The 13,935-nt window shown below is 44.8% G+C and overlaps 1 protein-coding gene across 3 annotated transcripts in view; it reads left to right on the forward strand.

Moving 5' to 3' along the window:
* Positions 1-1,552: 1,552 nt before the first annotated feature.
* CDC42 (cell division cycle 42) overlaps positions 1,553-13,935 on the forward strand; it is a 39,151-nt gene continuing 26,768 nt past the window's right edge. Inside the window, exon 1 of one of the 3 annotated variants that reach the window (XM_039474065.2) lies at positions 1,553-1,644. The gene's annotated coding sequence lies outside the window, so the exon portion shown is untranslated. Of the gene's footprint in view, positions 1,645-2,340; positions 2,757-13,935 lie in introns of those variants that run through there. The other 2 variants (XM_039474064.2, XM_010345475.3) reach the window with 2 other exon arrangements.

The raw sequence follows: 13,935 nt of genomic DNA on the forward strand, positions 1-13,935 counted from the left end.
TGAGCTTCAGTTCATACAACCATAAAGTGAGGGTAACAGTTCTTAACTCATAGGGTGGCTGTGAGTATTAAATTAGCTACTACTACCTGCAAAGCTATTAGCCATACTGGCAGTAAACACTAAAAGATGTAGTTCTTACTCTTGTGTAATGAAAAAATCCAAAAGAAAGTATGACTATTAAGTCAAATATACGGAAATTAAGTGTCTTTGTTGGCCAAATAGCTGTGGCAGTAATCAATAAATGAGCTGTTATTAAGACAAGCTATTTAAGCTATTTTTCTCTAACATAGGGAAACATCTCAAGAATAAGAGAGGGAAGTTCTCTACTTTCCTGAAACTTTCAGACTAGCAGAGAAAACAAAAAATAAACAGATACTGCGAAGATAAAGGTGATTGGAGAAGGCAGTGATATTTGAGGGTTGAGAGAGACAACCAAAAGTCAGGGGAAGAGGAGGGTGGCAGAGCAAAGAAAGTTCAAGGCCTTGGCTCACACCTTGTAAACCCAGCACTTTGGGAGTCTGAGGCAGGCTGATAACTTGCATCCAGGAGTTCGAGACCGGCCTGGGCAACCCAGCAAAACCTCAGCTCTACAAAAAAATAAAAAATTAGCCAGGCACAGTGGCATGTGCCTGTGGTCCCAGCTACTCAGGAGGCTGAAGTGGGAGAACTGCCGGGAGGTCGGGGCTGCAGTGAGCTGAGATCATGCCACTGCACTTCAGCCTGGGTGACAGAGCAAGACTGCCTAAAACAAACAAAAAAAATCAAGGACTGGTTGGGGGGAAGATTGTAACTCATGTGACCCATGTGGCTACAGCAAGGGACACTGGGGTGTAGGTGGAGATAAGAAGAGCGGTATTCAGTTCTCACGTCACGTCGGACTGAATACAGGGCAGGGGGAATGAGAGGCTGTCCATTCCTCTGATCTGGGGCAAGTCACCAGCCCTTTCAGAGAAGCCTCCGTCTTCTCTGCAAAATAGGATGATAATATCTTGCTTCACAAGGTTGCAAGGGATCAAAATACCTGGTAGTGGGCCGGGTGCGGCGGCTCACGCCTGTAATCCTAGCATTCTGGGAGGCCGAGGCAGGTACTAGCTTGAGGTTAGGAGTTTGAGACCAGCCTGGGCAAAATGACAAAACTCCGTCTCTGCTAAAAATACAAAAATTAATCTGGCGTGGTGACAGGTGCCAGTGATCTCAGCTACTTAGGAGGCTGAGGTAGGAGGACGCTTGAACCCAAGAGGTAGAGGTTGTAGTGAGCTGAAATCGAGCCATTGCACTCCAGCCTGGGCAACAGAGTGAGAGTGTCTCAGAAAAACAAAGAAACAAACAAGAAAGAACTGGTAGTGGAAGCTTTTTGCAAACGACCATGACCAGTATTATTACAAACACAATCATTGGGAAAAGATGCGGGGCATTGCCAGGAACTCCAGCGGCGCCGACCAGCGCGTGCTCGACAGGCGGGCGGAGCCAGGGCAGTCCAGGCGCCGCCTCGACCCGCCCCAGCCTCTTCCCCTTCCCTGTTCCTCCCACTGCCGCGGGCACCCAACTGCGTGTCTCCTGCGCGCTGACGTCAGGTGCGTGCCCCTGTCCGGCAGCCGAGGAGACCCCGCGCAGTGCTGCCAACGCCCCGGTGGAGAAGCTGAGGTGAGTGCGGGGCCTGAGGCTCCCCGCGGGAGCGGCTCCCCCACCCGCCCGTCCCCGCCGTCCCTGTCCTCTCCCAGTCTTCGGGGACACCCCGTCTGCGGAATCTCGGGGGGCCTGGGAGCGCGGGTCGCGGGGGAGTGCCCGGCTCGAGCTGCGTCCTCCGGGCGGGCGCGAGTCGGCGTTCTGTGGGGGACCCGGGGCGGGGGGCGCGGCGGGGGAGCCGGGGGGCTCCCACCCGTGGAGGCGCGCGCGGCCGGGGCTCGGGGCGCGAGCGAGGCCGGGCTGTCACCGGCAGGGGCGGAAGGAAGGGGCACACCCATCCCGGGCGCCCGGGCTCCCCTCCCCCAAGCCCGGCCGCGCGGGCTCCTGAGGGCGGCAGGGGCCCGGGTGCCGGGGGCCTCGGAGCGACTCGCGGGCGCCTGGGGAGGGCCGGGCGCCGGTCCCCGGGGCTCGCGGGCTGGGTTCTGTGCCTTGCGCTCCGGCCCGACTTCCTGCTTCGCCGGGCGCAGCCGCGGACATTTTGCGGCACGGGGGGAGGGGAGCGGCGTTGCGGCCGCGGCGGGCGGCGGCGGGAGGGCGGCTCGCGGGCTGCCCGCGGCGGTGCCTGTCGGCGCTGCCCTCCGCTCGGGTCGCGTCGTCCGGGCCGGGTGGCCCCGAGCCCCGGGCCGCCGTGTTCCTGCCTGAGGTCGGTTCCTAGCATTGCCGTGCTCGTCTTCAGCCCGCTCCCTGCCGATTCAGCTGAAGCTTCCTTTTCGGGGAGTTACCTAACCGCCTCCCGAAACCGTCGTTCTGCTGCTTGCTTAATTCCTCTTATTGGGGGGAAATTTTCTTTGTTCGTTTGTTTTTTCCTCCCCTTTAAGTCTAGGAGAAATGCAGTGTGGAAGATTACGTCATCGCAGTGTAAGGAGTGAGACTTAACTCCTACAAGTCAGGGACTTAGAAATGCAGACCGCATTTTGCAGCTTTAGTCGGTCACCCTCTGGCTTATTTTGCCTGCTTCCCAGCGCGTCGTATTCAGATGATGTTTTGAAACCTTGTTACTGTGTTCATGGTCGCCTTCAATGCACCTAAAAGCCAGGAAGATATAAAATCCCAGGATTAGCTTGTGTCAGGTAATAAACTATATAAGACAACACCGTCCACAGCCCCTTGTGTGGACATTAACTTTAAATCGAGGTCCCTTTGACTATTACTAGAATGAAGTGGTTTTATTTGTGGGAACACTTTTTCGGTCCAACATGACTTTCCCAGACTGTTTGACTTCTCCTTTATGACTTACTGCATGCTGAGAACCTCCCTCAGTTGGTTCAAGTGCACTTTTTGTGGCGCAGGTGTGTTGAAAAGGGCATCTTTCCGCCTGGTCTATGCTAGACATTTTAGTTTTTTTACTAAAAACGAGACTTGGATTTTTAAGCAAAAAACTTAATGTTTTCATACTTTTGGCATCACAATTTTCTTTCTTTCTTTTTTTTTTTTTTTTTTTTTTGAGAAAAGGTCTCAGACGTTACTAAATACAATGGATATTGCACTCCCAGGCTAGAGTGCAGCCCACCTCAGCCTCCGCCTCTCGTGCTCAAGTGATTTTCCCACCTCAGCCTTCTGAGTAGCTGGTACTACAGGCATGTGCCACCATGCCTGGCTTAATTTGTGTGTGTGTGTGTGTGTGTGTGTGTGTGTGTGTGTGTGTTTTTACAGACCAGGTTTTGCCATCTTGCCCAGGCTGGTCTCGAACTCCTGGGGTCAAGCAGAGATCACAATTTTTGTTCCCCTAAGTGTTTACATCCTAAATTTTATATGCTGCGACTGCAATAATAACACAGAAAAATCTTAACACTGTAAAGCAAATGAGATCCAGTTGAGTAATGCATTGTTGTAAAGATAGTTCATGTCGAAACAAGTGCTTTCCCACTGTTTCTCATTTCTATAGAGAGAACAGATTGTTAAAACAAAAGGAGTGTTGGTTCAAGGCAGCTTTCTGCAGTGTGTAGGCATTACAGACCATGGGATAGGTGTGGAACTTGGATCTTCTGAAATACATTTGTTAGCCTTGATGTGATTATCTTAGGATAATAAAATTGGAACGCATCTACTGCCTTATTTTCTTGAGCTTGCTGTATTTCAGGATTTTAGGCCAGGCGCGGTGGCTCAAGCCTGTAATCCCAGCACTTTGGGAGGCCGAGGCTGGTGGATCACGAGGTCGAGAGATCGAGACCATCCTGGTCAACAAGGTGAAACCCCATCTCTACTAAAAATACAAAAAGTTAGCTGGGCATGGTGGTGCGTGCCTGTAATCCCAGCTACTCAGGAGGCTGAGGCAGGAGAATTGCCTGAACCCAGGAGGCAGAGGTTGCGGTGAGCCGAGATCGCGCCATTGCACTCCAGCCTGGGTAACAAGAGCGAAACTCCAGAATTTTAATACCAATTTGTGTCTTTCCCTTGAGAAAATAACCTTGGTTTGAATGTATAGTTCTTATACTGAGATGGAGATAAGAGACTGGTAATCAACTAAATATTAAATGAGCTTGTTTTCAGTAATTTCTTCAAGACCCAGAAGGTATTACATCCTCTATTTGCCCTTAAAATGTTTTCAGGTTACAACCAACAGCTGTTCTTCTTATTTTTTTTTTTTGAGACGGAGTTTCACTCTTGTTACTCAGGCTGGAGTGCAATCGCGCGATCTCGGCTCACCGCAACCTCCGCCTCCTGGGTTCAGGCAATTCTCCTGCCTCAGCCTCCTGAGTAGCTGGGATTACAGGCACGTGCCACCATGCCCAGCTAATTTTTTGTATTTTTAGTAGAGACAGGGTTTCACCATGTTGACCAGGATGGTCTCGATCTCTCGACCTCGTGATCCACCCGCCTCGGCCTCCCAAAGTGCTGGGATTACAGGCTTGAGCCACCGCGCCCGGCCAGCTGTTCTTATTAAACTTAATTTTTTGGGAAGTCTAAGGCAGATGTTATAGCCTAGAGTAGTATGGGGACTTAAATAAAAAAATGAGTTGAGGTTTTTTTTTTTTTTTTTTTTTTTGAGATAGGGTTTACTCTGTAGTCCAGGCTGGAGTACAATGGTGTGATAACAGCTCACTGCAACCTCGGCCTCCCAGGCTCAACTGGTCCTTCCACCTCAGCCTCTGCAGTAGCTGGGACTACTGCTGCATGCAACCAGGCCTGACTAATTTTTGTGTTTTTTTTTTTTTTTTTGTAGAGATAGGGTTTTGTCATATTGCCAGGCTGGTCTGGAATGCCTGGACTCAAGCTATCTGCTCCTGTTGGCCTCTGAAAGTGCTGGGATATGGGCATGAGCTGCTGTGCTGTGGACAGGCTTTCTTGGAAGTAAAAGACAAGTTGTACTTTTATTTATAGATATATTTTAAATGCAGTTCTCTATTTTAGTTTGTCTTTTTTTTTTTTTTCAGAGGATGAGAAATACTTAATGAGCACCTTAGGCTGCAGGGCTTCCTTTGAAGGGGAGAATGGGGTTAAATATTGTGTTAATATATTTTCCCTAAACATACCCCTCTGTATTAAAGGGCTTCTATAATAATGCCTCATTCAGTGTTCTCTTCCACATACATTTCTTCATTAGATTGTAAGTTCCATGAGGGCAGGGCATTGACCTGGCATGGTCACCCCATTGCTAATGCCTAGAATACTGTCAAACATATAGTAGGTTTTAAGAAGTATTTTTCAAATGAATGAATTTGATGATGTCTGAGGGTTAACATTTTCTCTTTCTGCATATTCCATGGGCTTTTGTGCTGTGTTTCCTGAGACAACTTTTGTGCTTGGTCAGCCATATCTTTATTTGGGCTCATTGAAGTAGTGATTACTAATTTACTCTTGCTTGACTTTTTCCATCTGTTTAGTTCAGTATCTTCTGCAGCTGCACTGTCTGGACAATTTACCATCACTTAGGAACTCTATGATGACTGGTTCCCTTATTCTCCTGAAAATTATTCACTTAATGTTTGTTTCCTTAACTTCCTCTCTTTCTCTGTTTGCAGATAACTTGTTTTTGCCACTTGTTCACTACCGTATTAGATTCCTGGTCACATTATGCTTTGTGTCTTACTGGTTTCTACTTTTAGTTTCTCATCCCTTCAGTCCAAAAATGTTTTTACTACTTGCCATTTCACCTACCTCTGCTGCTGCTGCTATTTTAAGTCCTGAATGTCAGAGCTCTTCTGGGACATTGGTCTCAAACTGCTTATTCCATGAAGTGAAACTAGCCTTTTTGCCACCATTGTGGTGTCTCTCCTTGTAATTTTAGAAAAATACTTTTAAAATCAAAGATTTGGCATTAGCCATTATGTTAAAGTCCAGAACAGTTTCTAACAGAACAGAAAATTGTATTGTTAAGTCATGGTATTCACTAAGCATTGGTGCTCTGTCTAGGCTCTGTTACTTACTCTTGTTCTGTAAAGCTTTACACTTTAATCTTGTATCCTTTTCAGTTCTCCTGTGTGTTCTTGATTGATGTATTGCTACTATAGTGATTAAAATCATAGACTCTGGAACCAGACTACCTGTGCTGAGATCCTGGTTCTGCCACTTACTAGCTATGTGCAGTGTAAGTAACGTCTTCGTGACTCAGGTTTACTTCCTCTAAAATAGGGGTAGCAATAGTGCTTACTTCACAGTGTTGCAGGGTTGTTAGGAAGATTGAATTAGTTAATATATGTGATGTGTTTAGGATTATTCACTGACACACAGCGAGTGCTGTTTGGGTTTTTGCCCTTAGCAAAACTCTGAGGACCCTTCCCCACCATCTTTGAGAAGCTGTGTTTCCCTTAAACATGAACATTTTAATAACCATCCTCCTCCCGGGCTAATTTCAAGAATCCAAAAACATTTCTAAATGAAGTGGGTATTGCTGCCTCCTTTACATTTTTATCTATTATCTTTACCATTGTCATAGAAACAAGGGGTAAGGCCTCAGGTTTGCAGTATAGTCTACAAATCCAGCAGCATAAGTATCACATGGGAGCTCGTTAGAACTATCAGGATCCATTCCAGTCCTACTGACTCAGAATCTGTACTTTTATAAGATTCCCACATGATTTTTATGCATATTGATGTTTGAAGTATCCTCTTCAGGACTGCTAGAGTGATGTCTCAGATTTCAGAAACAACATGAATGCTGTATTTCCTTTTATTTTCCAACTGAAGCATAGCCTGGTTTATTTTAGGCAGTGTACCAGAATTATTGCAAGGATCATAATCAGAAAATGAATCTGAAGCCTATTTAGTTTTTAAAGGAATTGTAGTTCCTGCCTATTATGTAGAATTGCCTCATGTCTGCTCATTATCAGGAACTAATGTGTTGTTTAAAGTTTTTTTTTGAAACAGAGTTTCACTCTTGTTGCACAGGCCGGAGTGCAATGGCACGATTTCTGCTCACCACAACCTTTGTTTCCTGGGTTCAAATTTTTCTCCTGTCTCAGCCTCCTGAGTAGCTGGGATTATAGGCATGTGCTACCATGCCCGGCTAATTTTGTATTTTTAGTAGAGATGGGATTCGTCCATGTCTGTTAGGCTGGTCTCGAACTCCCAACCTCAGGTGATCCGCCTGCCTCAGCCTCCCAAAATGCTGGGATTACAGGCATGAGCCACCGTGCCCGGCCTTGTTTAGTTATGAAAGTGTCATTGCCCACTGTTAATAATGAAATAATCTCTCTCTTTTTTTTCTGAGACGGAGTTTTACTCTTGTTGCCCAAGCTGAAGTGCAATGGCATGATCTTGGCTCACGGTAACCTCTGCCTCCCAGGTTCAAGTGATTCTTCTGCCTCAGCGTCCCGAGTAGCTGGGATTACAGACATGCGCCACCACACCTGGCTAATTTTGTATTTTTAGTAGCGATGGGGTTTCTCCATGTTGGTCAGGCTGGTCTCAAACTCCTGTCCTCAGGTGATCCTCTCGCCTTGGCCTCCCAAAGTGTTGGGATTACAGTTACAGGCATGAGTCACCACACTGGCCTGAAATAATCTTATTATTGTTTAGAGTATGAATTATGTATCTTTAAATTTATTTTTATTTTTTAGAGATAGAGTCTGGCCCTGTCACCCAGGCTGCAGTGTGTGGTGTGATTATAGCTCACTATAACCTTGAACTACTGGGCTCAAGGGATCCTCCAGCCTCAGCCTCCAAAGTAGCTGGGATTACACACACAGACCACCATGCTTGGCTAATTGTAAATATTTTTTCTTTTGTAGAAATGGGGCCTTCTTATGTTGCCCAGGCTGCTCTTGAACTTCTGGCCTCAAGTGATCCTCCCACCTTGGCCTCCCAGAGCTGTGGGATTACAGTTATGAGCCACTGAACTGGGCCTGAATTATACATTTGAATTTAAGTGACATTTTATTGAAAACTAATTGTTTTCAATTGAAGAGGAATGGTCTAAGCATATGATTAGGATAATTCATATTCATTATGAAATCTTAGGTGAAATACGGACTTGGCATTTAGCTGGTTAAATGTAAAAAATGTTTTCTGCTTTCTTTGCTAAAATCGTATTTCCAATTTCAAGGGAAAATGTTAACAGAAATCATCTTTCTCAGCTACCCTCCTGAAAAATTTATAGCTTTTTTTTTTTTTTTTTTTTTTTTAGACAGATTCTTGCTTTGTTGCCCAGGCTAGAGTGTAGTGGTGCGATCTTGGCTCACTGCAACCTCCGCCTCCCAGGCTCAAGCGATTTTCCTGCCTCAGTCTCCTGAATAGCTGGGATTACCGGTGTGTACCACCATGTCCGACTAATTTTTGTGTGTGTATATATACACACATATATGTATATATATATGGTTTTTTTTTTTTTTTTTTTTTTTGCGATGGAGTCTCTCTCTCTAGCCCAGGCTGGATTGTAGTGGTGTGATCTTGGCTCACTGCAGCCTCTTGTCTCCCGGGTCCCGGTTCAAGCAATTCTCCTACCTCAGCCTCCCAAATAGTTGGGATTATAGGCACGAGCCACCATGCTCAGCTAATTTTTGTATTTTTTAGTAGAGATGGGGTTTTACCATGTTGGCCAGTCTGGTCTTGAACTCCTGACCTCGTGATCCACCTGCCTTGCCCTCCCAGAGTGCTCGGATTACAGGCATGAGCCACTACACCTGGCCCTAATTTTTGTATTTTTAGTAGAGACAGGATTTCACCATGTTGGCTAGGCTGGTCTCAGACTCCTGGTCTCAGGTAATCCGCCCACCTAGCCTCCTAAAATGCTGGGATTATAGGCATGAGCCACTGTGCCTGGCCTATTACTATTTTTCAAGATTCAGATTTAATTTATTTTGCTAATGTTTCTTTTTTCTTTCTTTAACTATTTGGTGTAGGAGAAATTCACCAGCACTATCCCTGAGAGCTGGGGGATCAGTGTCTCAGGAACACCAGTGTTTATTACCTGTGTCCATTCTCTGTGTCTTAAGTGGCCATCTGAAGCCATCTACATCCTTTCCAGTTATCACCAGGTTGGGTGCAGTGGCTCATGCCTGTAATCCTAGCGCTTTGGGAGGGCAAGGCAGGTAGATCACCTGAGGTTTGGAGTTCAAGACCAGCCTGGTGAACATGATGAAACCCTGTCTCTACAAAAAATGCAAAAATTAGCCAGCTGTGGTGGCATGCACTTATAATCCCAGTTACTTGGGAGACTGAGGCACAGAATTGCTTGAACCCGGGAGGCAGAGGCTCTGATGAGCTGAGATTGTGCCACTGGTTCTTAAGTGTGCGATAGCCGAGACTCCATCTCAAAAAGTTAAAAAAAAAAAAAAAAAGATGATCACAATTTGTTACTCCTTGTGGAAAGAGGAGGGCTGTCTGAGAACAGATCAAATGAGGAACATGATGAAACCAGAGGGAGATGGAGGTGGAATAAAAGAATATTGTATTAATTCATGTTAAAAGGAGTATGAGAAAAGACAAATTTAGTAGAAGAAAGCATAAGCAAGATTTCAGCTATGATTCGCTTTGCTGAAAGACAGTTTAGGAGCTTTTGTAGTATTTTTACTTTGTTTTTAAATCTGTTTAAAAGCAGATGAAGAGGAGTAGGAAGTGAAGAATAAAGTTTTTTGAATAATATTTATCTCTGGTTTCAGGGATTTTCATTACAATTTTAGCTGCTAGTATTTGTTTCATTAGCTGAATGCTGTTGGAGTAGAACTCAGGTTTAGATCAATTCTGAAATTGAATTAATACATTCATATCACTTATTTGCCAAAAAAATTTATTATAGAGTTTAAGATTAACAATAAGATTTTAAAATAAGTGATGAGATTTTAAAATGTAAAATTCGGTTTACCAGATAACTTGAAAGGTTAGTTCTATGAATATCAGTGCTACGACTTAAATGATTTTTATTTTGCTATTTTATTCATGCTATTTATTTGCTCTGTTTATCAGAGGGCCAGAGGGAATGTTAGATCATTTTAATAGTTTATAAGCTAATAAAGATGAGGGTATGGGATTAATTTTAGTTTTTAGAGTAATGCCTGTGTGGCTTAGTGTGTTTCAGAATATCTGAAAGATGATTCCATGGGCTTGGGTGTCATATAACTTAGAAACCCAGATGGGCACAGTGGCTCGTGCTTGTTAATCTAGCACTTTTAGAGTCCGAGGCAGATGGGTCACCTGAAGTCAGGAGTTAGAGACCAGCCTAGCCAACACAGTGAAATCCCATCTCTACTAAAAATACAAAAAAATTAGCTGTGTGTGTTGGTGGGTGCCTGTAATCTCAGCTACTGGGGAGGCTGAGGCAGGAGAATCGCTTGAGCCTGGGAGCGGAGGTTGCAGCGAACCGAATTGCACCACTGCACTCCAGTCTGGGCAACAAGAGCAAAACTTCATCTCAGAAAAAAAAAGTTAGAAACACTTTGTTATGTCCTCATCTTGGAAATCATTATGTAAGTTTATTTTGAAGGATTAGAGAAGTAGACTGTCAATCAGTTTAATTTGATTTTTTTTTTTTTTTTTTTTTTTTTTGGGACAGAGTGTTGCTCTGTTGCCCAGGCTGGAGTTCAGGAGTTCAGTTGCGCGATCTGGTTGCCTGCCACCATGCCTGGCTGATTTTGCATTTTTAGTAGAGACAGGGTTTCACCATGTTGGCCAGGCTGGTCTTGAACTCCTGACCTCAAGTGATCTGCCCGGCTCGGCCTCCCAAAGTGCTGGGATTACAGGCATGAGCCACGGCGCCTAGCCTAACTCGATGTTTCTTAAACTTGTTTGATGGAGTTTCATCCTCACCATCACTTCTATGGAACACTCTGCCTTTTTTTTTTTTTTTTTTTTTTGAGAAGTCTTGCTCTGTTGCCTAGTCAGGAGTGCAGTGGCGTGATCTTGACTCACTGCAGCCTCCACCTTCCGGGTTCAAGCAATTCTCCTGCCTCAGCCTCCCGAATAGCTGGTACTACAGGGTTGTGACACTATATCCACCTAACTTTTATATTTTTAGTAGAGATGGGGTTTCACCATATTGGTCAGGCTGGTCTTAAACTCTTGGCCTCAAGTGATACGCCTGCCTTGGCCTCCCAAAGTGCTGGGATTACAGGTGTGAGCCTCTGTGCTCAGCTGTTTTACCCATTTAAAAAATGGCTTGTGGTTTATAAGACAAATTGTCTGAGAATCTGAATGTAGGTACCTCTACCTCATCAAACAGAACACAGAAAGTCTAAATAATCATAGCTTGTTTTGTAGTTGGCACCTCACCTCATAATCTTTCACAGAAAGGTTTTCAATTTGTCATGTTTGCTGTCTAGGTAATGTAGTGACTTATTGTATGCTGGAAATGTATGGTGGTTTAGGATTTCAGATGCAGGCTGGCATAAGATTTCATTCTTGTAGACTTAGGACCAAATTACTCTGTACTGATTCTGAAAAGATTTTTCTTTTCTTTTTTTGGTGCATGTATAAGAACATAAGTACCTGATCTTAAGGGTTTTTTTCTGGCTGGGCACGGTGGCTCAAGCCTGTAATCCCAGCACTTTGGGAGGCCGAGGCGGGTGGATCACGAGGTTAAGAGATCGATACCATCCTGGTCAACATGGTGAAACCCTGTCTCTACTAAAAACACAAAAAATTAGCTGGGCATGGTGACGCATGCCTGTAATCCCAGCTACTCAGGAGGCTGAGGCAGGAGAATTGCCTGAACCCAGGAGACGGAGGTTGCGGTGCGCCGAGATCGCGCCATGGCACTCCAACCTGGGTAACAAGAGCGAAACTTCGTCTCAAAAATAAAAAAATAATTTTTTTCTGATTGGGTGTGGTGGCGCATGTCTGTGATCCCAGCACTTTGGGAGGCTTAGGTGGGAGGATTGCTTGAGGCCAGGAGTTTGAGACTAGCCTGGTCAGCATAGTGAAACTGTGGCTCTGTTTAAAAAAAAAAAAGATTTTTCCAGACTTCTCCATTTGTCTGTGGTACAAACCTATCCTCTAGTTTTTCAAACTAAAAGACTTCTTTATAACTTTCTCCTTAAACATTCCACCTCCAATCTGATGACCTATTCTCTATTTTTATGCTACTACCCTAGGGCAGATCCTCCATTTCAATCTTAGATTATTACAGTACTTTATGAGTTCCTTGATCATCTGGTTGCCTTTGGCAGTTCACCTTGGAATACAAGTACAATAATGATATTCCTAAAATACTGTTGTTCATGGATATGGAAGAAGTGACAGCTTTCTGAATTAAAACTGTTCTGATTAGCTTTTAGAGTCTACATGACTTGGACTCTTTTTTTTTTTTTTTGTTTCTTCCATTTTGCATGCTTGCTGGTGCCTTTTCTCCTGATACTCCCATCTAACTAGAGATTTATTCTCACATTATTCTAGATTACTCTCCCATGTTTACTTTTTGAAAATCTTTGGCACTTGTAGTTTATAGTGTAAAGTTGTAGCAATCTGAGACTACTACAGTTGTTACCCTCTTCTACTTATAACCAGTAAAGTATACTAGGTGATGTATGATGAGCTTTCTAGCATAGTATTTGGCACAGGGTAAGCATTTAGTAAATTATTGGAATGTTTTAAAGGCCTTTGAAGGCAAGATTTGATTTCTTTTCTTTCTTTCTTTCTTTCTTTTTTTTAAAAGAGACGGGGTCTCGCTGTGTTGCCTAGGCTGGAGTGCAGTGGCTATTCACAGGCATGATCCCACTACTGATCAGCATGGGAGTTTTGACCTGCTCCGTTTCTGACCTGGGCCGGTTCACTCCTCCTTAGGCAATCTGGTGGTCCCCTGCTCCCGGGACGTCACCATATTGATGCTGAACTTAGTGCGGACACCTGATTGGCATAGCGCACTACAGCCCAGAACTCCTGGGCTCAAGCAGTCCTCCCACCTTAGCCTCCTGAGTTGCTAGGACTACAGGCACGTACCACTGCGCCTGGTGGCAAGATTTCTTTTACCAGTAATGCTGTAATAGGCACTTACATATCTAGCCTAGATGACTTTTGTAATAAGTTAGTAGAGTTGGTTCTTGGAAGAAAAAAGGCTTTTTTTTTTTTTTTTTTTTTTTTGGCGGGGGAGACAGAGTCTTGCTCTGTCACCAGGTGCTTGGCTGGAGTGCGTGGTGTGATCTCGGCTCACTGCAACCTCAGCCTCCTGGGTTGGAGCAATTCTCCAGCCTCAGCCTCCTGCGTCGCTGGGACTACAGGCGAGCACCACCACCCCCAACTAATTTTTTATTTTAGTAGAGATGGGGTTTCACTATGTTGGCCACAAGGATCTCAATCTCTTGACCTCGTGATCTGCCCACCTTGGCCTCCCAGAGTGCTGGGGTTACAGGTTTGAGCCACTGTACCTGGCCTAGAAAAGCCTATTTTAACAGATTTTTTTAGGTCCTAACTTGTGACCTAATTAGAGAGGGTCTGTTAGGTGCTTGGGATCTTGTTCTTTAACTGCATACATACCAGCGCAACTACTGTTAAATTTCCTTTTCACTTCCCCCCTTTAGAACAAAAAAAGATTTAACAGTTACCTGCTTTTAATAAAATTGCGTTACCTCGTTGGTAGTCTTCACAATTTTTTTTTTTTTTTTGAGACAGTCTTGCCCTGTCTCCCAGGCAATAGTGTAGTGATGCCATCACACCTCCGCTGCATCCTTCTGCTCCCAGGTTCAAGTGATTCTTGTGCCTCAGCCTCCCAAGTAGCTGGGATTACAGGTCTGAGCCACCACACTGTCTAATTTTTGTGTTTTTAGTAGAGATGGGGTTTCACCATGTTGGCCAGGCTGGTCTTGAGCTCATATGATCTTTCTGCCTTGGCCTCCCAAAGATCTCGGATTATAGGCAAGAGCCACTGTGCCAGGCCTTCAC

This window comes from Saimiri boliviensis, chromosome 11, assembly GCF_048565385.1.
Source record: "Saimiri boliviensis isolate mSaiBol1 chromosome 11, mSaiBol1.pri, whole genome shotgun sequence".
NCBI classification, from domain to species: Eukaryota; Metazoa; Chordata; class Mammalia; order Primates; family Cebidae; genus Saimiri; species Saimiri boliviensis.